This window comes from Chinchilla lanigera, unplaced genomic scaffold, assembly GCF_000276665.1.
Source record: "Chinchilla lanigera isolate Chin_1 unplaced genomic scaffold, ChiLan1.0 scaffold00025, whole genome shotgun sequence".
Lineage (NCBI taxonomy): Eukaryota > Metazoa > Chordata > Mammalia > Rodentia > Chinchillidae > Chinchilla > Chinchilla lanigera.
The window spans coordinates 401,845-428,198 of NW_004955426.1; the positions used below are offsets into that span (position 1 = coordinate 401,845).

General features: G+C 54.7%; 1 protein-coding gene across 1 annotated transcript in view; it reads right to left on the bottom strand.

Annotated features, from left to right (window-relative positions):
• Positions 1-26,354, bottom strand: part of Dap (death-associated protein) — a 53,412-nt gene that overhangs the window by 3,252 nt on the left and 23,806 nt on the right. The gene's annotated exons all lie outside the window — the stretch shown is intronic.

Consider the following 26,354-nt stretch of genomic DNA (forward strand, 5'->3'; position numbering starts at 1 on the left):
TTCCACGGCCCCCAGAGCCCATGGCTTCCAGCAGCTTCTACTGGGGAGACCTCAGAGCCAGCACAGACCCTGGCTGGCCCCTGCAGCCCAGGTATTATAAACGTAAGGCCCTTGGGAAGCTATTGCATCTTCAGTGGTACCCAAAGCGTCACAGAGTGGAGGAGGTAGATTGTTCACCCACAGGAGAACACGCTACCATCACAGATGTGTGACTGCCTTGGGCTAAGCACTGTTCACTCTTCTTCCAGTCTTTGCACGGATGCCGCATGCGCTCCTCTTACACAGATGCTGCTGCTGCTCTGTGATGGGCTCTCGGAACTGGACCGCGGGGGCATCCCGCATTCTCACGTGCCCTGTGTGTGTGTCTGGATGCAGCCTGTCACACAGCTTAAACATCTGGCTGCGGGGGCTCGGGGAAGAAGTACACAGATGTGAGCCCCTGAAACACCTCTGGCACAGGCAAGCAGGCCCGGCCAGGAGGTGGTCGCCAGCTCCCAGCCCAGCTGGGGGGCCTGGGGGCAGAACACCCTCCCAGCCCGCCGCCCACTGCTCTGCTGCCAGGATCCTTTGAGAACCGCTTATCTTAGCTCCACCCTGCTGCAGGCAAGTGCCCCGTACTCAGAAAGATCTCCGGCAGCTCACAGCTCCAGGCGCTCGAAATCCCCCAAGTAACTTTTGTTACTCCAGGAGAAGGAGCTTCAGTCTTACTAAGCAGCACAGAAACACAAGCCCCGCACTACGCGGCTGTCATCGCATGTGTACTGTGCGGTTAACTGGGGGAACCTTTTCTTCCTTTCTGCGTGTGACTTAACTGCAGGATCAGCCAGAGGGGAGTAAGTGCGCTCCAGTTTGAGGCCTCCTTCGCACAGTGAGGGAGTCAGGACGCGGTGGAGTGGGTGTATTGATTATTCCAGCCGAGGTCACCGGAGGACCTGTGACTGCAGGAGGGTCACTCGCCTGTCTCTTCCTACAGGTGCAAGCGTAAATATGCTTTAGGGAGGGCTGTCCTCCTCGGACTGGCATCTGCTGACTGGGGCAGACAAGCTCACCAAGTGACCTCAGCTTCCAATGACTCTCACCCCTGTATCTCCTAATGACATCCCCAGACTCTGCCACCCTAGTCTGCAGACCTGCGCACCCCGTCCTTCTTCAGATCGCTTGTTCTGTGGCTACGCAGTGCAGAAGCATCTTGCTTTGCTTGTTTCTTCAGACGGTGCCCTCACGTGGCGAGCTCTAAAAGCACACAGATTAATGAGACACGCAAGCTCTTCTCTTGTTAATCGGCCCTGTGACCCAGCCAAAGAGCCCACACGAGGACTACAGGAGCGTCGGGTCTCACTGAACCCCTGTCCCAGCCTGCAGGACCGCCAGTGTTGCCATGGGGGCTGGGTGTGTGGGCTGCACCCAAGCTGGGGCTGCGGCTGGATCCTGACGCTCACCAGCACATGGGGAAGGAACATGGACAAGGCAGCGCACGTCCTTTCGGTTATCGTGAATGTCCTCAGCACGGAAGGACGCAAGGGCAGCTCCATCTGACAAGGAGTCAGCGTCACCTTCCGTGAAGGCACACCACCTCGCTGTGTGCTGAGCGCACCACTGCTTCTGTCCACTCTATTTTTTATGTTTTCTGGCCTGAGAGGGAAGGCTCGAAAGAGCAGGAATGTAGGAGCCCCACCCTGTCCCACGCCCTCCGTGAGAACGTCCTGCGCAGAGGTCAGTCTGGTACGAGTGAGCCCGCGGCCCTATGGGAAGCGCGGCTGATACACACACTGTGTCCATGCATGTGAACACGGCTGAAAGGCGGACAAGTGAAAGGTTAAAATCGCTGTAGCTCTGTTACCGCTGATGCGCGTGTACACAGACACACAGACGGACACACACAGGCAGAACTGCTTCGCAAGCAGCCGCACCCTGAGCAGCAGAGTCCTCTCGGAGCGCAGTGATGGCCAACCCTGGGGACACTGGCCACCAGCCCCCAGTAGCCTCAGCGTTCAGCGTCCCCGGGACGGCCCTGCCCACCAAGTGCTGGAAACGAGGCCATCAGGAGGGTGCTGGGCATTACCCTTGGCCATGCATGCCCTCCGTGAGCCTCTCCCGGACCACAGGCTTGGCCGCTTCTGTTCCAGCTGGGGCTCCAGGTGGCTCCGGAGCCCGGCAAGGCAGGTGGGGCCCTGTGCCTTCCCTCTGCCGCTTGGGAGGTGCAGGTGACTTCTGGCAAGTGGTCACAGCAACCCGGCCCCACCAGCCCGGCCCTGCCTGAGGGCGGCTTGGCACCAGCTGTCTCTTCTGGCTCCATCTTTAGCGTCCCACTGCTCCAGAGCCTCTCAGGGAGCCGGTCCCATTGCAAACCTGAACGCCACCGGGCTGGGGGGATGACACCCTCCTCCCCAGCCTGGCTCACAGGGGCTGTGGTCGGATTCCGGGACCCACCGGGGGCACGGGGGACGGTACTCTGCTGGCCACCCTGACCCTACGGGCCACCACCATGTGGGGAGAAGTCACTCCATCTGCTGGGTCTCAGCTGCTGTGGGCTCCGCTCATAAATGGACAGCGATCACCGTAACGCAGCTGGCTCTGAACGGACCATCGGGGTACGGGGCCGAGGGTGCTGCTCAGAAACCAGCACCGGTGGTAAGTGTGCTCAGACTGGCTGTGAGGCACCGGGTGGGGCGCCGGGGGTATTACGCCCACAGGCGACGTGCCGCTTCTCCACTGGGGAAGGAGGGAGTGGATGACAGTGTCCTGCAGCAGTGGCTCCTGCTGGGTGCGGACAGCCCTTTCCAAAGGAATCTGAGAATGGTAAATATTAGGAGCCACAGAAGTAAATATTAAATTTTTATATTGAATTAGCATTAAATATTTAAAAAAATAAGTAAATACTAAAACATGAAGAAGCGAAAGTCCAAGGGTCGTCTTTTCACCATCCCGGGTCCGTGTCTTCAAATGCACGCCTTGCACGCCAGTGCACATCCACGCTGCACACCCAGTGCCGGTGCCGTGCCCTGATGCCCGCCTGGACCTCCCACAAGGCTGTGCCCACGGCCCGCAGGGGGCCACGCTCAGTGCTGCCCCGTGTTCCAGGTGCCCTGGCCCAGGGCACGGCCGTGGCCACACCCACCCTGCGACCATTTGAGTGGCTGCCACGACCTGGGGTCCGCGGCCCCAGTGGAGTGCCTCTGCCTTGTGCACGCCTTGGAGGGCTGACTCCAGCCCAGCAGTGGGGGCGGTGACCACAGCGCAGCCCCAAGCTTGAGGCACAACCCAAGCTACGCATCTGGGCTAGGGCTGAGGCCTCAGGGACTGCAGCCTGTGTGTCTGCCTCTGGGTGGCTCTGCTTGGTGCTCTAAGAAGCAAGGAATGGAGGCAATGAGGACACACGCCGAGGACGCGGCAGGTCGGCAGGGAGGGCCCTGCTTTCCACAGTCCGTTTTTTTGGTGTGTTTTTGAGACAGGGGCTCGCTGTGCAGTTCAGGCTGGCCTTCAGGTCACTCTGTAGTCCAGGCTGGTCTCAAACTCGCAATGCTCCTTCTGCCTCAGCCTCCCGAGTGCTGGGATTACAGGCGTGCACCACCTCACCCTGCTTCCATAGTTCTTAAAGCAAAACAAAGCAAGCACTGCATACATGTGTGAAGCCTTTTAGCCAGAAGAGGGGCACTGCCAGCGCTGGCGGAGGTCTGCTGCTTGCTGCCAGTTCCAGGAAACTCCAGAAACGTCCCATGCCTTCGAAGTTTGTCAAGGAACTCATCGAGCTCAGCAATCAGCTCAACAAAAATGTACCGCCTGACCATTTCTGGTACACTCCAGGGGTGTGGAGAACGTCCATGACGTTTTCTCTGTGCCCAGGGCGCTCACTGCCAGCGACCTCTGTCTCCGTGAGGGTCCTGACCCCTACTGCCCGCCCTGCAGTCCCTGTACTACTCTCGCTCCGAGCTGGACTCCCTGGTGGGACAGACAGCACCTGTGCTGTGTGCCTGGTCTGCTCCATCCGGGACAGTGACTGCCAGGCCCCTCCAAGGTGGAGCACGTGTCCACATTTCACTCTGATACATGATATTCCAAGGCACGCGTGCACACACATGTACGTGTGCACACATGCACACACACACATTTTGCGTATTCACAGACACGTGTGTTTCCACCCACTGGGCACTGTGAATAAGGTAGCTGTGAACACAGTACCCGAATGCTGGTTTAATATCTTCCCCTCTATTCCTTTTGTGCGTACATGCAGAAGGGAACTGCTAGGTCCTCTGGGAATTCTGCTGGATCCGATGGGAAGGCTCTGCTTAGGTTTTTTTTATTTTAATGGTGTTGGGAATTGAACCTGGGCCTCACCCAAAGATCCTACCATGGAGCTATACTTCCAGTCCTGCTTCCTTTGCAGTGCTATGGGTTGAACCCAAGGCCTTGGTACTGCAATACTTCTCCAAACCCCTGTACCCTTTTATTTGAGACTGGGGTTTGCTAAGTCACTCAGCCGCTCAGGCTGGACTGGAGCTCGAGATCCTCCTGCCTCAGCCTCCTAGAGGGTTGGGATTACAGGCATGCACTACCACACCTGGCTTATGGTTAACTTTCTGAGGAACTACCGAACTGTACTGCATAGTGGCTGCACCATTTCACACTCTGACCAGAAATGCACAAGCTTGCTGGTTTCTCCATTCTGAAAACACTTGTTATTTTCTATTTTTAGCAAAAACCATCCTCCTGGGCGAGATTTGGGATCTCCTTATAGTTTCAATTTAGCAACTGATGTTAAGAGCCAGCTTCCTAGTACAAGGATGATACACGTCAGTCTGTCTTGATGGTTCATTCAAGGTCTTCTGGGACGAGGACGTCCCTCCGCCCTAATTCTTCTCATCTCTTCTCAAACCGCAAAGGCCATCCTGGGCTATGAGGACCCAGCTCTGCCCGTGACAGACTGCAGCGAGGTCTGGCACTGGGGCCCCTGTGCCAACAGAGCTCTGGCACTGAAGTTTCCATCGCGTTCAGCCACCTGCAGTTAACAGTATCTGAAATTGGTGACTGTTGCTTCCTACATTTCTACAGCAGAGAAGTCCGGAACCCTTTGAGAGACAGCAGCTTGAGCAAAGCCCACAGACCCGGAGCCCGGTAGGCAGTCGGGGTGCAGTATGTTCTCCCAGTAATGCCGTGTGTGCAGCTCCATCAGGGTCTATGTGGGGCGTAACCTACATTTCCCAGGTTCTGCAGAGAGCAGCTTTGAGGATTTATTAATCTGATGAAAATCACCCTGGCAGATGCTGTTTTGAAGATGCGCCATTATTTTCTCTCCCGAAGCAGAGACAGTAAAGGGTCTCGTCCTTGTACCCCCTGATAATCAGGGCTCCCCAGGCTTTAGAAAGACACTTAATGGAATCGCAAGGAAGCTCAGGGCAGGTGGAATGAGTCTGGGTGAGTCTGAGGACAAGTCCTCCCACCAGCAGGACTGCAGCTCTGCCTCAGCCCGGACTGCGCCGCTGCTGGGCGTGTGCTGTCACCGCGTAAGGACCGAGGCAGACCTCGCTGGGGCTCTCTGTCCTCAACGGAAGTCCCGCCTTCTACACTGCCCTGCTGAGATGTCTTATGCCTTGCTGGCATTTTGTGGAAGTTGCAGTTGGCAGGAGGAAGTCCTGGAAATGCTGAGGGTGCAAGTGACCCTAAGGAACGCTGATGTCACCAAGACCAAGTCTCAGGTCTCCTTTACCCAACGTCCTGAGAGACCGGAATTCATATGCTTTAAAGCGGGAACTCCAAGCCAGCAGGTAGTGAAATGTTTTGATGTGTTCAAGTCTATACCCCAACACTACCACTCCAAACTGTCATTGACACAAAGATGACTGCGATCACTTGACATCTTTTCTGTGTGTTCTAGGACTTCCAACCTCGTGTGTCAACAGGGATCCTGCTGCCATGACCTCCGCCCCACCCTGAGAGGCTAACTGTCTTGGTTACTTTTCTCTCGCTGCTGGGACAAAATACCTGACGCCCAAAATTAAGGAAGAAAAGGTTTATTTCGCTTACAGTTCGTGGAAGTTTCAATCCATACTTGGCAGATTACAAGGCAGACTGGCACATGGCAAAGAGCTGCAGCTCAGGACGGCAGCACACAGCTAAACCGCAAGCACACACCAGGGCGGAATGGGGGAGGAATGCCCCCAAGCAGCTTCTTCCTCTCCCTTACATATGTAAACTATCCACCCCAGGGCGGGTGTAGCTCTCACACCCACAATCATTCAACTCTAATAGCCTGCCCAATGTCTGCATGAGGCATTGGGAGGGGACACACAGACATAAACCATAACACTAACCTTGGGGACCAGACAGGAACTGAATGGTGACCTCTTTCTGTGCCCCGCCCATGTGGGACACAGCCACAGGAAGTGTCCTCGGACAGCCTGGTGTCTCTCAGGTCCTGGACTCCTGAGTCTAATGCTGCTTCCGGGTACGGCCCCTCCATGCCTGAGAGGCTGCGTGGGCCCTGGACTCCCTCCGCCAGGCTCCAGTTCCTGCCCCTTGGGCCCTGTCCCGGCTGCATTCCAGTGCATCTTTCACTCTGCCCAGCTCTTCGCCAGCTGCCCTGCAGGCACCCACCCCATCCCGCCCACCGGTGCTCTCCGGGATGTAGTCAGCAGCTCAGCACAAGAAGGGGTCCAAGAGCAGCAGCGGCAGCTCATCCTCACTCGGCTTCCACAGCCAGGCAGCTGGGCCACAGGCATTGGCATCCACCGCGTGCTCCAGGCCCGCTCCCCAACTACAGTGCAGGGCCCTTTCCCCTTCGCCCCTTAACCCCAGGGGCTTCTGTACCACCCTGGGAAAATGCAGACCCCCCCATCACCAGAATGGGTTCCATGCAGTGGGAGCAGGGGCCTCCGAGCCCCCCGACTGGCCAGCCTGTTCCTTCCCAGCATCCGGCAGGGATTAGGTGGTGGAATGACCGCAGGCAGCTCTTGGGGCGGGAGAGGCGCAGGTGTGCACGCCATGCACGTGTGTCAGTCAGGCCAGCAGCCCAGGCAAATCGCCGCTTGCCCGAGAGTCACAGTGGCTGCACGGCATTGCTAGGGAGCCCCGTTTCACAGAGGCCTTGTCGGGCTGGTAGTTCTGCTCTGGGTTCAAGAAGCCCAAGTCATGGTCTGCAAATGCTTTCTCCTGTTCATGTAAACACATCAGAAAGTTCCAGTGCGCGGCGTCTATGGAGAAGGCACACGAGCTTTAATGTACCGCTTCTTCTGTTTTCCTCTCAAGGACAGGGACGTCGGTGACAGAAGCTAGTATTTATCAATCACTTATGAGGGGCTGGGAGCCACGGTATGAGCTTTCCTTGGATGGCGGTATGGCACGCTCCTGACCCAGCCAGGTGGGAGCTGTTATGTCCATTCAGGGGCCGGAACAGCGAATTGGAGAGGGTCAGTGACTTCCCGAAGGTCACAGGCGCTAAGTGCTAGGGACACCAGGAACAAGGTTCGGAGCTGTGATCAGCCCTGAGCCCAAACCCCTCCCTTTAGGGTCCTCAAGTTTTAGGTTCTGTCTTCTGCACGTGAAGAAGAGCTGCAGATTTTTATGGTGAGCAAGCTAAATGCACTCTGAGAGCCCCTTATTCAACCAGACGGTAATTATACTCACATCTACATCTATCTAAACATTTATCTTCTGACTGAAAATGATTTTTTTCTTGAACATTATCATTTATGTCTGCAGCACTTAACTAGCATACAGAGTACATCCACAGAGTTATGAAACCGCCTGGTTCTCCCCAGCAGTGTGGTCACCGCTGGACGCAGGACACAGCGGCCAGAGAGGCTGAACATACTCAGGGTTCTGGACGCGCATCCTCGCTTGGTAGCCCACCCCCGCCTCCAGCCTTTGTCTCCTGAGCTTTGGGACCCCCGTGCAGCAAAGGCTGCAACCTTTCCACGCCGTCCAGACGCAGAGCACAGGTCCCAGGAGGACAGAGGGACCCGGCCAGGGTGCACCAGGGAGGATGCACTGAGGTTGGGTCTGAGGGCCTGTGTTCAAACCCGACTCTGCCAGTGACCAGCTGGCGGGCTGCGCCTGACCTCTGGGGACTTGGTTTCAGCCAGAGACCCTGCCTTGCTGGGTACTCCGTGTACGTCCCCCCAACACCACTTAGCACACCACGAACGCTCCATGAATGCCCACTGTTCAGATGAAAATGACAACAACACATCCCACCTCTCCCCACGCGGGGCCACTCGCAGGCCCCATTCTGTGGGGCTTCACGTCCCCTGTGCTGGACACAGCCTGGCCACTGCTTAGTTTCCCGGCCCACTGTGGACAGAGGAAACCAGGGAAGTGAGGCGGTGGCCGGGGACATGCGCAGCTGTGCGGGCCCAGCATCCTGCGATGGCAGGGAGCCGCTGTGCTGGGGAAAGTGCTCAGAGGACAGGGCTGGGGAGTGACGGCACCGAGCTACTGGCTCCTACACCACCGCAGGCCTGACGACAGCCAGGAAGCAGCGGCTGTGACACCAACGGCGGCCGCTGACGCCTGTGTCACCCAAATCTCCTCAGAAGCCAGCAGGGGGCTCTCAAGGGCCACTTCCTCCCGCACGGCGCAGAGGCACCTCAGTCCCCCGGCATCGTCCCACCGACCACAGTCTCGAACAGTGCGGTGAGCTGATCGCACCTGTCATTCTTAGGGAGAAGCTGGTGGCCCCACAAGCAGGTGCCTCTCCTGAGGCCAACCCTGCCTCACCGTGGGTGGCACAGTGACAAGGGACATGCGTTGCCCCCGAGGCCCAAAGTCCGTCAAGCACATCTGTGCCAGGTCAGAAGTACAGGAGGAGGGCAGGGTCTCCTCGTCTGCCCCACTTCCGGGAATTTTAGTGCAGTCCCCGTGGGGGTGCCATGCTGGGCTCAGCTGGGAACAGGAGGGACACCACTGTCCCCACAGCGAGCTCAGAGCTCACCCCACGCGGCCATGACACCGACCACCCGCGTGGGCTCAGTCAGGGAAGATGGACAGCGGTCGCCTGTGAGGGTCAGGTCCCGTGTGCGTGGGGACATTGGTGGCTCAGGTGCTATGCTGTGACACAGGAGAGCTGCTCTGCAATGGGGAGTCCCATGTGGACGTGGAGACCTCTGGGCTGCGCTCCCCGTGCACACATGGGCCAGCCGTGCGACACGACTGAGGACTGGAGCCAGAGCGAGGCATCAGAAGGAAGGATGGACTTCAGTGAGCTTCCGCCAGCACAGAGTGGACGAGATACACGGGGACTCTGCTGGCACCTGAGAGGGCCGGGGAGTAGGGTGCGCCTGGCACCTGCCCGTGCCCTGGGAGAACGCTCTCCTTCCTCCCTCCCCACTCCCTTCCGCCCTTCTTTTTTCAAGACAAGGTCTCACTATAGTTCTGGGTGGCTCATACTTGTCATGATCCTCCTGCCTCAGCCTCCTGGAGTGCTGAGATTACAGGCGTGCCCTGCCACACACAGTGAGAATGCTCTTCTTGCTGCCCTCCTCACAAACCACAGAGCTCTGAAAACATTCTAGGTGCAAAGCCGAAACTCCACTTTGACTCTGCTCTGAACCCCTCACTTGGTGCTTTTGTGAAGTTTATGGGAAAGTATATTCCCACCTGGGTGCTTTTAAAAACATTTCTCTGTAAACACAAATAGACAGAAAACAAAGCCCTGGTTACCATTTCTAGTTCTTGAAAAATCTCCCAGGCCTGTTCTTACTTTATTGGGGTTACTGATTTTCTAAACACCAACACAGTAATTAGCAGGGCTGGTGGGCAGAGGGAGGCCTCACTGCCGCACACCACAGCCTCTCTTCAGGGTGACGTGGACCTGCCCACCAGATGGCAGTGCTGGTCCTCGCAGGGCGGCCAAGGCTCTGGCCGGCGTAGCCAGTCCTGGAATAACTGGCAGCCGGCGACTCCTGGGCTGAGTATCCCCTCACTGGCAAGGGAGCCGGACTGAAGGTAAATCAAACAATGCAGCACTTTCACTAGAGTCCTGAACCTAGGAGATGACCTGGGCCTGGCCCCTTCTGGGTTTGCAGCACTGCACCAGGACTCGGCCAGGCAGGACACGTGCCCACGTCCAGGCTGGTCCGGTGGTTTCCCAGCACCAGAATCAGAGCCTGCAAGGGAGATTTTAGGAAAACGCGGTTACATTTCTGCGGCATTTAAGAACTGCCACGGGGGCCACCAATGACAGCTCCAGGTGAAGGAGCCTGAGGTTAGGGTCAAAGGAAGAGCTCGTGGAAGGGTTTTGTCTGCCTGGGAGTGGAGGGGATGTATGCAGTGGAAGAGCAGCTCTGAGTGGTCGCTCCTCCTGGCTCAGGAGATCCGGGGCACCCGTGGGCATGGGGTGTGGCAGTCAGAGGTGGGCATCTGCGTTCACCATCCCTTCTGCTGTGCCTGCCCACCAAAGGGAAGGCAGGCACCTGGCATGGGGCTGGTGCCGGGGACCCCAGTAGCGCCCAACACGGATGCACCACTTGCGAGCCCCAGCTGCGTGAGGACACCGGGCCACACGCTGGCGTGGGCTCGGGCGGGGCTGGACTGCCCTGCAGACTGACGAGTGCCCTTGCTTCTCGGGACCGCACGTCCCTCGCGAGGTAATCCCACTGTCTCACATTTTGTTACTCAGACGGGAACGCACTGCCCGACAACTACAAGTCCTTGTGTGGTTGTGTAGACGAGGGAGACAAAATGTCTGACACCAGAATTGGCCCAGAAAATCCAGGCCACGGGAAGGACGCCAAGGGGAGCTGTCACACGGACGAACCACTGAGTCAGGAGGACACGCGGGTCATGGTCAGGGCCTGCGGCAGGTTCTCCCTGGCGGTTGGTTTCCGCAGCAAACAGTGCGGTGTTTAGGACGACAGCCACGAGCCCAGCTCCCAGAGGAAGCCCATCTGCACGGACGGCGCGTGTTTCACACGCAGGCGGGAGGGGCCGGGCGCTGTTGCGGGGCTCTGCTCTGAAGGCAGTGAGACTCCGCACACACTACGACCCTGAGTTGGGTAGGCGCGCCTTTCGAGTCCAGTGTGCCACCTGCGGCTCTGCCTCTCCATCTGCCTCAGTAACATAGCAATGTGAATATAAAGAATATGCTAAAAAGAAAAGAAGGGGCGGTGGTGGTGAAGACACTTTGTAATCCCTGCCGTTCCCCCTCTGACCAGTAGAGGGAGAAGCACGCTAGTCAGACAGAATCAGGCCGGAGCTGGTCCTGGGAGGCGCAGGTGCCAGACAGGCAGGCGGGGCTCGGGCTGCGCATGCGCGGCTCCGAGCCGGGCCTTCCCTCGCTCTCGAGGGCACACCACACTGGAAAGGCTGTGTGGCCACTCCGGGCTGCGACACAGTTTTAATTGAGCCTCGGCGCTTCCTTTTGGTGAAGAAATGCTCACACTCCCTTCACCCGCCGTGCCCTTCGGAGCAGAGCTGCTGGTAAACGCCAGCTTCCAGGGCTGGCTCACACGTTATCTCCCATGGCTTTCCCTGACCTCACACTTCCCAGCTGTGATGCCCCAAGAACTTCCCATGTCACCATATGGCAGAGGCTCTGCTTATCTGGCTTCCCTCAAGGGCAAGGGTGGCCGTGCACGTGTTGTATGCTCAGGGCCCAGCAGAGTGCCCGATGCCCATGGTGCTCGGCAGGTGCTGTCAGTGAGCGCGGCTGGCCAGTACCTCAGCCTAGCGTGAGTTGCAGTGGCATCCAGGGGTGAATTAAGCAGGTGGTCAATCTGGGTTGTTCACTGCACTCTTCCTAGGAACACACGTCACCTCTTGTGTGTGGTGACTCTCAAAGGCTTGCAAATCAGCCATCGGAGATAAGTGGCTTTATTCTCGTTACCCAGTAAGCTGGCCTGGCTGGATCCACTGGCAAAGGGTGCCACCCCAGAGTTCCTAAGCAAATGGAACTCTTTCCCTTCAGTTTTTGCTAGACTGGCCTTGAAGATTTGTGAAAGTTGTGTCTTCCTCTTGGGAGGCAGCTCGGGTGAGTACTTCTTTAGACAGTCTCAAGTCACACTTGGGAACTGCGATGGGACTGTGCGTTGAATCTTAAATGATAAAAACAGGACGCAGAGGGAAGACGGGGTGTGCACCTTATTGAAGACCACTTTTGAGACTAAATAGATTTAACAGGAAAAGCCCATCTACTTTCCATATAGTAATTCCTGGCAGTGGCCAATAAGGGCTGGGTCTCTTTGCAGAAGTCCTGCTGTATTTCTCTAAAAGCGTGGAAGGGTTCAGAAGGCACAGGCGGCCAGAGTCAGGTAGGCTCAAAGGTAGCTCATCTTGTAAAGAAACTGATGTCTTTATAATGTGTCATGTCACTCATGACAAACAACCCGACTCAACACAAAAAGGGACCGGAACATCTGTTGTGGCTTGGGTCTAAAAGGTCCTCCAAAAGTATCTCGTTCAGAGGTGGGGCTGGCTGGGGGGTCAGGTCACTGAGGGCATGGCCTACAAGTGTGTCTTTTCATCTCTTGTTCCTCTCTTGATTCTCTGCTTCCTGGCTGCCACAATGTGAGCGGCTTCCTCTGCTGGGCCCTGCTACCATTCCACGTCTGCACAGGCGCTGGCTGACCACGGACGGAACCCACTGAAATGGTGAGCCCAAATCAACCTCTCGCCTTTACATTGCAGATGTCAGGTATTTTGTCCCAGTGACAGGAAGGTGACACATGCAGCACCCCAGGCATCTTCTCCACAGATAGGCAGCCCCTGCTCTTATCACCATGAACAGTGCGGCCTGCTCTTCAGCTAGTCTCAGGACTGTAGATCTTACTTTTGCAGGACCTCAGTCTTGCTCTTGAGACTTTCTTCTCCTTACCTAAGGTCACACTCCAATTACTGGGTTCAGTTACCTACTCGTAAGTAGTAGGAAACAGCCTATTTCTGTTACTTCCTTTTATCATCAGAGTAAGGCACCAGGTCTGTGGGGAACGACTGACTCCTGAGAGCTGAAGGCCACACCTTATAAAGGAGGGTGCTCCCAAGGAGGGAGCTTCCTTGTTGGGATACAGGAGGGTTTTCTCCTTTTATGAACTCCACGGGGTTTTCTTGGGCCCTAAACTACCTCATAACACAGAGCACCCAAGTACAGAGTGGTAATGATTGTGTGGCAGTGCCCAGGGCTGAGGGGCAGTGGCTGGCTCACTCGGCCCTGGGCACAGGTGGGAGACACCTCCACGCTTGCAGGGACAGGCCTATTTACTACTTGGCGCTGACTTGGAGCTAAGCCAGAGTGTGGGATTCCACTTTAGAATTCTGGAAACATTGTGCGGGAGTAGCCCAGTGAAGATAGCACTAAAAAGACTCTTTCCCCTAACAATTAAAAGAGATAGACCAAAGGGGCCATAAGGGATGAATAAATTATTAAACTATTAAGAAGTTGCTATAAATATGCAATGTTATCTCAATAATTCATAATGGACCGGTACAACACAATTCTTAAGGCTCATAAAATACCGCTGGCTTTTGGAGGTAGCCGGCATCCTGGGGCGCGTGCCAGCTGCTTCTTTACGCAACGGCCTGGGTGCAGGGTACTCGGGAGCCTTCTTCCTGGCTGGTCTCCTGGCACCCCGGAGGCAGAGCTGGGCTGTGCTGCATGGTGTTCTCCACTGTCCACAGACCCGGCTGTGGGCTGAAGGAACAGCAAGGAGTCCTGTGCCACCTGTCACTCACAGGGGTGACAACCTCTCACTCTCACCAGGGCCAGAGCGTCCTGCCTGCCCCACCCAGCCAGCTGGGGACCACGTAGCTGCCTTTGAGTGCACTTGAGTGTCCATCACAGCCCCTAGTCTCTTTTACCTGGAACCCTGGGGCCTTCCACAAGGCAGACATTTTTGGATCTTATAGAGGCACAGGTCCATAAATCATATGTGAAGAACACCCAGAAGGGCCTGGGCAGCACTCCATGTTCAAGTCCTTGGTTTTCCTGCAGGGAAATGTGTAGATATTCCACTAAGCAAGATAGATAGGACTGTAAATAGCCTTGCATCACTCAGTTTCTGCCACCATGAGTTTTCACATGAAGATAAGAAACCTTTGCAGCTTTTTAAGCCCCCTGGATGTCTGCTCGCTTTCCCTGGCGACACCAGCACTTCCTCCTCATTGCATCCGCCATGTCTCTATGCCACTGCCCCAGGGACCCCAAGAAAGAGAGCTGCGACAGCTCCACGGCCCCCTTCACCTCTGCTGCAGGCCAGGTGGGCTGGGAGCCAAGAGCAGTATTCAGGGACTTCTCCTGTGAACCTTCTCACGTGGGGGCACGTCTGGTTTTGACAGTGTCGACATTCTTTTTTTTTTTTTAGTGTAGTACTGAGTTTCAAACCCACAGGGATTTTACCACTGAGCTACATCCTCAGCCCTTTTTTAATTTTAGTTTTTTAAAAACTTGAGACAGGGTCTCATTAAGTTGCTCAGGCTGCCTCAAAATTGGGATCTTCCCATTTCAGCTACCAAGTAGCTGGGATGCCAGGCATGTGCCACGGCCCCAGCTTGCTCACACTCCCTCCAGGGCTGGGATACTGACCATTCTGACGCTTCTGGCATTTACAATCCTCTGAGCCTCCAGGCCGTTCTTTCCACCTTGCTCAGCTAGCACATCCCACTGTCTGCCCTGCGAGCTCAGAAGGGGTCCGTGCTCTGTCAGACACGATGGCTCAGGGCCAGGGACCTTGCACATGCTTCCCACATGGCTCAGGGAAAAGGGCCTCAAGGACTGGTCTTGGCTGGCTTGTGGAACTCCAGCTTGGGGTTCAAACCTACTAGGTTAGTTTTTCACCTAAACCTGACGGAGTAAGTAGCCAGTATTCCAGGTCTGCAGGGGCTCAGAGGGCACAGTCCCCATCCTTCCTCGACCAGGTGACAGTCTCCAAGGAACAATGCACCAGCCCCTGGGGCGGGTGGGGACCACGTGCCAATGAGAAGCTTGCCTGTCCTACATGTCGTGTTGCAGGGTCCTCAGGGTGGGTCCCAATCCACGTGGCTGGTGTCTTGTAAGAAACACCTACCTGGATACAGACAGGCACGTGAGCTGGGGGAGGGGCAGCTGACTGTCCAGCTGGACCAACGGGCCACCCCACCCCACAGCTTTATGTCCAGCGACCACTAACTCTTCGGCAACCCTTTCACCTGAATTCAGGTAACAAACCCCAGGGGTACTGGCAGCACCTGTAACTTTTTCATTGCTAGAAATCACAGACTTTTTATACCACATTACAGTTGTTGCAGATCCCTGTAAATGTTATTACATTCATCCCTACTTTAACATGACGTCAGAAACTAGACCTACCACGAGACCTTGCTGTTAAAGCCTTAAAGAAATAAATCTATCACAGCTTACAGGGCTTTGATAGCTACATCTCACACTTCTTACAGCAAGAAAACTTGTAACATGAGTGAACAAAAGAAAATTGGGGAAATAGAAAGAGAAAGATCTTGAAAGGATTTGAAAAATGAGGGAGTACAAAGCAGCAGACCGTACGGATCTCCGCTGTGCCTTAGATCTGCAGTGTCCACACTGACGCGTGTTCCGGGGACAGCTGCTGCACTCCGCTGTGAGGAGCGGGAAGAGGGGCCCCACACGTGAAGTGCTGGCGAGGCCGAGGGCGCTGTGGCCTTGTGTGCACAAAGGGTGCAGCTGCGACAAGTGCTGGTCCAAGTCACCGCCCTCCTCCAGCGCTGCTGCCAGCGCTGACCACACTGGCGACGTGCAGCAGAGGCTGGATCGGCTGTGGGTTGACTTTGAAAAACTCAGGCGAACAGTAATGTCTGCTGTGCATTTCAAGAGGACCCAGCAAGGGTTCTGAAATAGCCGCTGGGTCCCTTCTAGGGAAACAGCACCCCTTGCAAGCAGCAGAAAAAGGCCACATGTAGCCGTGAGTGCTGGGGATCGAGCGGGTTAACGAGGCTCTGGAGGACAAGGGGCCGGTGCGCTGGTGCGGTGGGAAGTACAGGGCTGGCTGCTGTTGGGAAGGAGGGTGACAGCCTTGTTCATCATCTGAGCTCTGCCGCTGGGACTTGCCATGGAATTTCACCACGGCTGTTTATCACTTTCTGCACACGTCAGCTTGTCACATGGAACAATTAATTTGATGATCTCAAATTGGGCCTGACAGGGTGCCCCTTGATGATACGCGTGCCTAGATGTGGCAGATAAACACCGCTGCTTATTTCTCCAGCCCAGGGTCACTTTCATTAATTTCCATTCCACCCACTTCAGGGCCCACCCCTCCCCAGCGTTGCCCGCTCTCACTGCGTGCAGCGGTGCCCCGGGCTGCACACAGGTCCTCGTGTGCTTTCAGAGGCCACAGGGCCACCAGGGGAGGAAGAGAAACTGAGTGCTGTCAGTGGAGAATTAAAGGGAACACGAGGCTAAAGAAGCTCAAAATAGGATTTGAAAATGGCAGTTTATAATGACTGTCTCAAAAACACATCCATAGTGCAAATTAAACACCCTTTGGTCTAGCTGCCTGCAGGTAGCAAGCAAAAACAGTATTTTAAAAACTGATTCTAAATGTATTCATTGGTGCATAGGTCCCGTTGCTGGCTGCCATACCCCAGCCTACACCCACTGTCAAGGGAATGTCACCTCAATGAGAACCATCCGGGCCCAAAGGGTGACACTTTACCCACCAGCAATGCCCTTTGCGTGCCCACCACCCAGCGATGGCCCCTCATGCCAGCTCCTCCCTGAAATCACTATTCTGCAACACTCTCTGAGGACTGCAGTGAGGAAGGAGCCACAGAACCGGGTATCAATCACAGCAGCAGCACAGAGCCGGACATTCGGTGCTCGATGTACCGAGAAATCCACTTTACACGTCTTTACGCTTCTGGCCACTGCAGCAGCCACTGGAAGGCACAGCCATCTTTTAGAGCCATGTTCCTTGATGAAATGTCCACACCAAAGAAATATAGACCGACACGCCACGCACATCCACCTCCTCTCCTCCCTCTCGCCGCCCCGGTCTCCCCTAACAACGTGTAAGCAATTTTAAAAGCTGAGTGTTTGTCCCTCTGAAACAGTACTGATGACAGCAGATGCTGGTAGAAAAGGAGAGAAAATGCATTAACAGCTTATTGGATCAGAAAAACTAGAATGACGACAAAAACCATAGAAATCAATCCAACTCCACGCACACATGTACGTATTCTATCCCATAATAATTTGATTTGCACAAGGTCACCGAGCTAGCTGGTGGTACAGCCGGCCCAACTCCGGTCTCCTAAGGGGTCCTGCACATCGCCATGACGCCTTCTAGGGACAGTTTGGCACACAGGCTCTGGACACGGCTTCACTCCTCTGCACCGTCGCGGCAGAAGCTCTGCTTCCTTCCAGTAAACTCGCATCTGTGGGATGCCTGGGGAAGGTATGGCAGCTGAGGGGTGGGGGCACATATAGACATGATCCTTAGGGAGAGACGAAAGAGTCGCTGAGCATCTTTAGTAAAGAGAAAGACAGTCCCTAATTAACACATAGCACTTCCCAAGGAGAGAGTCAGTCCCAGGTGCCAGGCCAGACACCACAGCCAAAGAATAGATCTGTGACACCAAGGTGCCGCCCCATTAAAATCTCTGGTCCAGCTGGCTATGCATTTCATTGTGTGCCATTACCTTCACCTTTGTCACGACGCCGAGCTGGGGCTGCTTGGATGTTGGCAGAGCTCCTAAGGGGAGGGAAAAGTGACGTACCCACCTCGCTGGGCCGAGCCTTGTGGGGGACTGTTTGCTACCTGTGTGTGTCTGCCAGGCATCTACTTGGAAGCTCACTGACGCAAATGCCAAAACACCAACGGTGCATTGTTCGGGTGCAAAACAAAACACATAGCACAAAAGTGAGCCTGTGTGGTCGGTTCAAGGCATACAGAGCCTGAGCATTCCATTTCCTGTGCTGTCCCAAAATGTCACACGAATGTCTCTTAAAACTTTAAGTTAGAAAGTTAAAAAGCACAGCACCTTTGATTCTGTTTAGGGCCGAAATAACTCATAAATATCCACCCAGGAACTCCCTTTGACCAAAGCGGGGAGACGGCCTTGGTATGGACGAACCAACCTCTGGCGTTCCTGGCATACTGACCTCTATTTCCTCCTCCCGGCCGGCGCCTAGCACAGTTCCCGCCTCAGGAACCCCAGCAATACAGGGCTGTTACTCATCGTGCTGTGCTTTGACTCTAAACAAAACTCACAGATACCCCTTTTTATTTCACTTCATTTGCACCATGAAAATCCCAGAAGAGAAACAGGCGTGTACAAACTTGTGCTACAGATGGAGACGCAGGCACCGAAGCGCAGTGCCTTCCCTGGGCCAGCAGGAGCTGTGGGCCGCACCCCAGGATCCTGGGACTCTATCCCTTAGCGCAGGGCTTTCCTAGACAGAAATGCTTCCTGCCTGTGGCAGGCGGGATGCAGGAAGCCTGGGTCAGGGGGACTCTGCACCTAAACTGCCTTCAGTGACACAAATGTGGCCTAGGGATAAGGAAAGAAGCTACACAGAGAAGGTGGTGCTGGGCTGCATCAAGTCCAGCACTGGTCACTTCTATGGCTCTGTCCCCTCGGGGATGCCAACCCTAGCAAGGGTAGACGCCCCCATGCCCACCTTGGCCAGGGTCTTTCCGCCTGTCTCCCAGGGATGCAGCCAGCAGGGCACGGAGTGGCGCGTCAAGCGCCAGGGCCTGGTGTTGTTTCCTCCTCCACCTGGAGAAGCGAGGTTCCCTCTGCCTGCTGACGTGACCTGCCTCCCCCAGGTCCCCTGTACTCTGCCGAAGCTGGAAACCCCTGCTCGGGGCTCTTGTCCCTCACATCTGAAGCCTTGGGCAGAGGAAATCAAACTCCCCCTCCTGGCAGCATTTGTCTGGGGCCGAGGCCGTCCCGCCCTTCCCACTGGAGAGTAACTTTTTCCACCCAAGGTCAGAACAAATGAAGCAGAAGTGACTCACTGGCGTCCAGCGGCTCCAACTTCCTCCTGTTTGTACTTTTCCCTTCTGACTTCTTGGCTCTGCAGCCGCCCTGGGGAAGCTGCCCCGCTTGCCTGTGAAGTAGGGGAGCACGGCTGTGTGGAGCTCTGTATCCCCAGTGTTAAGGCCCAGGGCTCCCCATGCTGGGCTCGGTGGTTCTTTCAAGGATGTCCCACTCCTGCCTTGGGGGCTCCAGGCTCCAAGGTCTAGGTCTCACCCGAGAGGCGGTTCACATGGAAACGGGGAGGGGGACACCTCCGCAGCGCCCAGAGCCACCACACAGCCACACGACTCTGCCAGGGGCCCTGTGAGCCCAGCCCGAGCTGACGTCAGGTCCCTGGAAATCCAGTGGAGCTCCTCCATCTTAAATGGCAACCAGAAGCTGGCAGTGCAGTCCTACTGCCAAAAAGCTGTCTTTGAACTTACAAACCTCAGCTAGAGTTGTAGGCATCCTAAGTAACTCCCCACTACACACACTCTTTGGGCAGGAGAATCAAAGAGGCTTTGCAACCAGACACATCCAGATTCCAGTCCTGTTTCAGATGATCCCTGTGGGAATGACCTTGTGCATGACCTTTCTCAGCAGTCTCCTTGACCATGAAATGGGCAGCGTCAGTCCCTCGTAGGATGGGAAGACAAAGCTAGACGCAGGGTAGAAGGTACCTGGTAAAAGTACATCACTGGTATTCAATTTCAGACTTCTAGAATGGTGCCGGCTTGGCTGTTAATACCCAGGACAATGTGCTCCTCTTCCAAGAGCCCAGGAAGATGAGACATCCTCAGGATCTCAACAGGCAGAATGGCACACAACAGACAAGAGTCATGCAGAATGTTCAGTCCTGTTTTGTGGACAGTGCTGACTTGGGCTGCCTCGCTTCTGCCCGCTACAGTACTTTACAGATGGTGGCCGGTTCAGAGGTCAGGACACCAACCTGGCACGGGGAGGCAGGTTATCCAAGGGGCGTTCTCCCCCTTGCACCCAGACTAGGAGGGTGAGAGCGCCTAGAGCCTCACTGGGCTGAGCAGCAGGTGACGAGGGCAGACAGTGCAACCTGACCAGATTCCCAGTGACCCACAAGCCCAGCACAGTCTTGAAGCTCTGACCTCTCCTCAGTGAGGTGCGGGTAAAGTGCAGGTCCCGGCCTCGGCCTCAGGGGTTCTGATCGCTCTTCAGCCTCTACACTGTGTGCGTGCTTGTGTGCTTGTGCGTGTGCTCTTGTGTGTATGTGTGTGTGTGCATATGTTCGTGGGTGAATACACAAATACAGAAAACCCAAGGCCTCTCCCTAAGTCAGAGAAAAAGAGCATTTATCACCAGCAAAATGAACAAGCACAAGCCATTCTAACTCAGCAAGAGCTCCCTGAGCACCAGCCCCTCAGCAACAGGGGCGGTAGTGTAGTAAGGACCGGGTCATCCGTGCGTGCTCTGGAATCACCACGGGAGAGGAAGTGTGACACTGGGGCCCTGCACAGTAAGCTCACCTCCCCGCTCTGGAGAGAGATGGTAGCTCGTCTTGACCCCAGACTGCAGGCAATGTCTCAGAGGAGGGGATGGCAAGTGTTTACAGCTCCGGCCACCTCTGGGGAGGGACGACTTCCCTGAGCCTCAGCCGCCTGGGATGATCTTCCTGTGGAGCTGCCACTAGCTTTGCTGTATGTGTCACTGTTCAGGACCCGGGCTGCAGACACCGCGCTGGCCATGGAGAGCTGACCCTCCGCGCCTCTGTGTCAGGGTAGCAGGTGGCTGAAACAAGGGAGAGGGAGGTGGCTACAGCCTAGGGAGCTGCGACAATCAAGTCAAAGCACAATGGGAGGGGAGGGCCCAGGTAGCCCTCGGTTTAGAACACCTGGTTTCCGACTGCAAGGCGGGGCCAGAACAGACAGGTGTGAGGATCCACGGGGATGGGACGGCAGCCTAGTCCTGACACCAAGGAGCCCAGCTCACTGGGAGGCTGGTCATACGGGACCGGGAGAAGGACAAATAGATGTTGGTTCCCTGGTTCCGGCCTGAACTCAGCACTGGGGGCTCAAGAAGGCGTCTTCGAGCCTGGAGAGAGGCAGGCTTGAGAGAAGACGGTGGTGCGTTCCCTGTGCAGGCAGCCGGATACATTTCTGGGAGTGCAGATTGAGCTATCAATCAACGTATGACTAAGAGGAAAGACACAGAAAAGCAGGAAGTTTGCTTTCTGTACATACCAGAGTGAGTGAATTTTATTTTTTGTCTTTTTTTCTTTTTACCGATACCTGTTTACAAATATTTACTTTTTCGTGCACTGTGTTCTTTTTAATCTAGTGTGGATCTGATGGTTTTTTTTTTTTTTTTGGTTTTTCTCCGGTACTGGGAACCGAACTCACGACCTTGCCCTTGCCAGGCAGGCGCTTTGCCGCTGAGCTAAATCCCCAGCCCCTCTGATGTTTTTAATACTCATTTGTGTGGGCATCCCATTCACTTTGATTGGCTAAATTAGGCTTTAATTACCATGGCTACTTTCTGAAACATTTAAGTACAGAGTACCTTCGAGTTACAGGGGAAGGTTCAGACTTAGCCCAAGGGAAACTTGAGAAAGACAGCAACAGACACCTCTGGAGCCCCGTGACCACAATGTCTTATTTTTCAGAGCTTTGGGGAAATGAGATATAAACAGATGTACAGAGTAGCAGGGCTTAAGGAATTAAAGCAGATTTATAATCTTATCCATTCTCCGGTGTTTTTAGAAACCTGACCGCCAGTAAGTTCAGGTGAATGGATAAAACACGTCACCAAACGCCTAGGTTCAAATGAACAGCAAATGGGAAGCTCTATCCAACCGGAAGCCGGCCCCCAGCACTGGGTGAGACGAGCGTCCATGGAGTCCTCCTGGGAGACAAGGGTGGGAAGAGGCAGGATGCAGAGGCAGCCCAGGCCTCCCCCAGCACGAGCAGCATCAACTTTTCTGCCTTTTTCAGCGACTGGGACGCTTTCTCCTGACTAGCCCGGAATCCCCGTTTTTGTCTATCAAACTCTATGTGCTTCCGGGTTCGGAGACTGCCAGCTTCCCGCGTGAGGTGAACGCAGGTCAGAGAACATGAACAACATGCACGCAGATGGTCGTCCTAGCTTTGCTCTGAATGCAGAGAAGCGGGGTAACAGTGCAGGTGCTGGGGTTGGGGTACGGTTAAGTGTGCCCCCCCGGGCTTCACGTGTTGAAATTGAACCCTGACAGTGGGGAATGAAGAGGTTAGAAACTTAACCACACAAGTAGGGGCGGAGGCTGTGCAAGCCGATTGGGGTAAGCTCACGAGAGCAGCGCCATGACTGAATACTGGTAGCTTTATAAGGAGAGGAACAGAGACCACAGAAAACCAGAAGAGACCAGAAGAGCCCCCCCCCCCCCACACACTTCCCGTTGTTGCCTGGTGCTGAGGGTGCAGCTGGGGGACTTGGCAGCAGGAAGGCCACCCTCAGATGGCTTGGCCCTCCAGGACAATTTGCCAAAATAAAGCACTTTTGTTTATGAAGTATCCAGCCCAGGGTGTTTTGTTATAGTAACACAAGATGGATGCAGAGAGCAGCAGGCTAGCAGCCCTTTCCCCACAAAGAACGCAGGTTTTAAAAGCACAGACACGGCTCTGCATGTCTGTGTTCTGAACAGATGTGAGGTAACCTGCAGGCAGCTGGAAGTGGACCTGCTGTGGTGCCTCTGTAGGTCGGAACATTGGATAGAAGCCTGGACTGGTAATCTTATGGTCCAACTTGATGCCGGACCACCGCCTTGGAAAACAGCCAGCCACAGCAGAAAGTGTGTGTGCTAAGCTCTCCTCTGAGCCTTTCTTCCCTGCAGTGTGCCTCAAGAGCAAACAGCAGTTGGGTCTCTCAGTTCACTCACTGGGCTGAAGTGGCCCTCAACTCGGTTATCCTCACACTGACGGAAACTGCTGCAAAGGAACACCTAAGGGTGTCATTTGCCGTTTTATTCTTGACTTACACAAATTTAAAATTGTCTTTTTAGCAGCACCACCCACGATTCTGACACATTCCTGGCACACCCTGGACAGGCTTCCCAGCGCTCCATAGCTGTCCCTTGAGGGACCTTTCTTGTCAGCCAACCACATGGAGACCACTGGCCCAAGGACTCGAAATGACTGGGCATCACTGGAGAAGTCCTCAGCCTCAGGCTTGCCGTAAGTCTCCAATTCCTGTGCATGTATTTCCCACCCTGGCCTCTCCTGACTGAGAAACTCCCTTTCTGGTATCCTCCACTCAAGAGCAAGGTGATGGAGACCACTACGAAGCAGCCCCGAGCAGGACTTAAATTAACCAGTTGGCTTTCCATGTTTACTTGTGAGTCTGTCCAAGGCCCAGCCTCCTTGTCTGGATTGAACCTCTGTGAGTCACTAATTCCTACTAAGGCCTGTAATGGCAGGTGAAGCTGGAAAGCCTCAAAGTATAAGACAAGATCACAGCCAAGGACACCTGGATCCAACTTACATCAGATAAAGACTGTAGCCTCAGGCACCTCACTCCTGGGTGGATTAATTTAATACCTTACTTGGAGAAGTCCTTGAGTGGCTCCTCCCTTCTTGAGTACTCCCCTCCCTTCTTCTGATAACCAAATAAATGCGGGCTGCCCAGAGAAGGTCTTGGTCTTAGCCCTGAGAGAATCTTGAATTCTGGGTTAGGGCTCTGATCCTCCTGGAGCCCTGAAATCATTCCATTTACCTCTCACATTTAGCCTTTGCCGTACACTTGTTTGGGAGATAGTGGACCTGATCAGCCTGCAGTAACTAAGGGATGTTATTTACCTGACAGTAAGGCAGATGTGCTCTGCACAGTCTCACACACGTGTGGCTCAGGAGGTGCTGTGTGCCCTGCCCTGTCCCTAGACAGCTGTCCCAGCACCCAAATCACCTCCCTCCTTCCATACCCACTTATCTCGGGGCCTCGGCTGTCGCACGGGTGGCTGGGGTTGTTCCTTCAGACCCTGCTCCACACACCGTGCTCTCCGCAGCAAAGAGCCCTCAGTGCCGCGCCTGCTCTGCTTTCCTCACAGCACCGAGAAGTCCACAGGCCACGGTAGCCCCTCAATCACTGTCCTCTGGCGACACAAGCTCTGTGAGCAGAGGGGCTCTGCTTTGTTCACTAGCGCGCTGGCACACAGCACACGCTCACAGATAGGAGGGGAATGAATGAACAGCGAGTGGCATGCTTGGAGGTGAGCCCTGTGGGGAACAGCGAATCGCTGCAGTGGAACAGATCACAGTCCCCTCCACACCTACTGCGCCAATGGGGGCAGTGACTAGTCCCTCAGCCATGGTCTCTGCTTAGTCCCAGTGGCGCCCCTGGGACTGACCTTACTCATATACCTCTCAGTTTCTCATTCTGAATGTGTCTGGCCACTACATAGGTCCATCTCTGGGTTCAAACGTGCACACTCTGGGGACCAGGTCTGGCTCTAGAGTGGCCCACGACGGGCTCTGGGAGGAGACCCTTCCTTTCGCTGTAGCTGGTGCCAGCTGTCTGCAGCCCTTGGCCTGGGCCTGACCTCTGTCAGCCTCACAGCGTCAGAGCCTGGAGCTTGCTTGCAGGCTCTAGTTCCAGGTTCCGGTGTTTGGTCAGCTGCCCCTGGACTTCACTCCTTTTTGGCCTAAACCAGGGCATTGTTCATCTCACAGATCCTGGAGACAAGGGCTGAGGTAGGGCCAGGTGGTATCGGCTGCAGGAGAGGGGAGGCCCACGGGCTTCTGCCTGGCCATTTGCGTACCCGAGTTCCCAGCCTCCATTCCACTGCAAACGGTAGGTCTACGACGACCTTAACCATGTCTGACTTAGGGATGGGTGGATGACCCACTTCTGGCCAGCGACTTTGCTAGGGAGCTTTCGGAAAGTTTTCCTTGCTCTTAAAAAAGACCGAGATGCCTGTTTCAGCCTCTGGAAAGCACTTTCCTGGATGAGAGCCTGGGCCTGCTGTGGCCAACCCTCTACAGCTGGGCAAGTGGCCCAGGAGGCCAGCAGAGTTCCCAGCAGCGCAGAGCAGAGGTGCATGGGGACAGCCCCAGGGCTCCTCTCTCTTGCAGCCAACGCCACCCAGCCCTGCCTCAAGCGACTACTGCATCCAGGCCATGTGAGCACAGACAGCTGCTGCTCGAGCATGCCTCGCTCCTCACCTGCCCAGAAAGGTCCTGGGGTACCCGGGACCCAGCCACGGCCCCCAGGAAGCACCTTTGCTGCAGTGAGTACCCGCTTTCCCAGCTAAGAAAACGTGGACTGGACTGGACTATAGCCACGGTTTCCCCTTCTATGCAAAAGGACTCTTTTTCTGGAGGTAACATTCACAGGACATAAATCCACCTTTTTGGCACCTTAAATTTTACAACTAAGTGGCGTTAAAGCATTCACTATTAATGTACAACTGTCACCACTACCTAGGTCTAGAACAGCCTCGTCACCCTCAGAAGGACCTCAGAACCAGTAAGCAATCACTCTGCACTGACTACAGCCACTACAGCAAACAAACCGCTTACTGCTGGTAGGATTTGCTTCTACTGGGTAATTCATATAAGTGGAATCATATAGTATATGGTTATTCCTGGCTGGTTTCTTTTACTTAGCTTAATGAGCTTTTAATTTTTTCTTTTTTTTTTTTGAGATAGAGTCTCACTAGTTGAGGCTGGCCTTGAACTCACTATCTCAGGTTAGCCTCAAACTCACACTCTCAGGTTAGCCTCAAACTCACTATCCTCTTGTCTCAGCCTCCCAAGTGCTGGGATTGCAGGTGTGCACCACCATGCACACATAGCGTGTTTTTAAAGTCCCTCTGATATTGTAACACAAATCAGCACTTCATTCTCTTTCATGGCTGAATAATATTCCACTGTGTAGGTGCAACATATTTTGTTTATCTATTAAGCAACTGACATTTGGCTTGTTTCCATCTTTTAGCTACTGTGAATACTGATCTGACAAACATTCATGGATAAGTTTTTGTGAGAACTCTCATTTTCAATTCTCTTGGGTAAACACTTAGGAGAAGAACTGCTGGGCGGTGTGGTAATACTGTTCAGTTTTAGAAGAAGCCACAAACTACCTACCATAGCAGCAGGAGCTTCTTGTCTTTTGCCTGAAAATGCTTTTATTATGGTAAAAAACGATAATTAAATTTACCATTGTGACCACTGGATGTGTACAGTTCAGTGGTGCAAAATAGATTTGCAGTGTTATGAAAACAGATTTTCACAGCTTCTCCTTCTGCAAACTGGAAACTCGTTACACATTAAGCACTAATCCCCCATCCCGGCCCACCCTGTCCTTGCCAGCCACCCTTCTGCTTTCTGTCCCTACGTCAAGACTGTGGCAGGTGTCTCATGCAAGAGGCACTGTGTGGGGGTGTTGTCTGGTCATGGATTCTTTCCCTTAGTGCAGCGTCCTCAAGGTCCACCCAT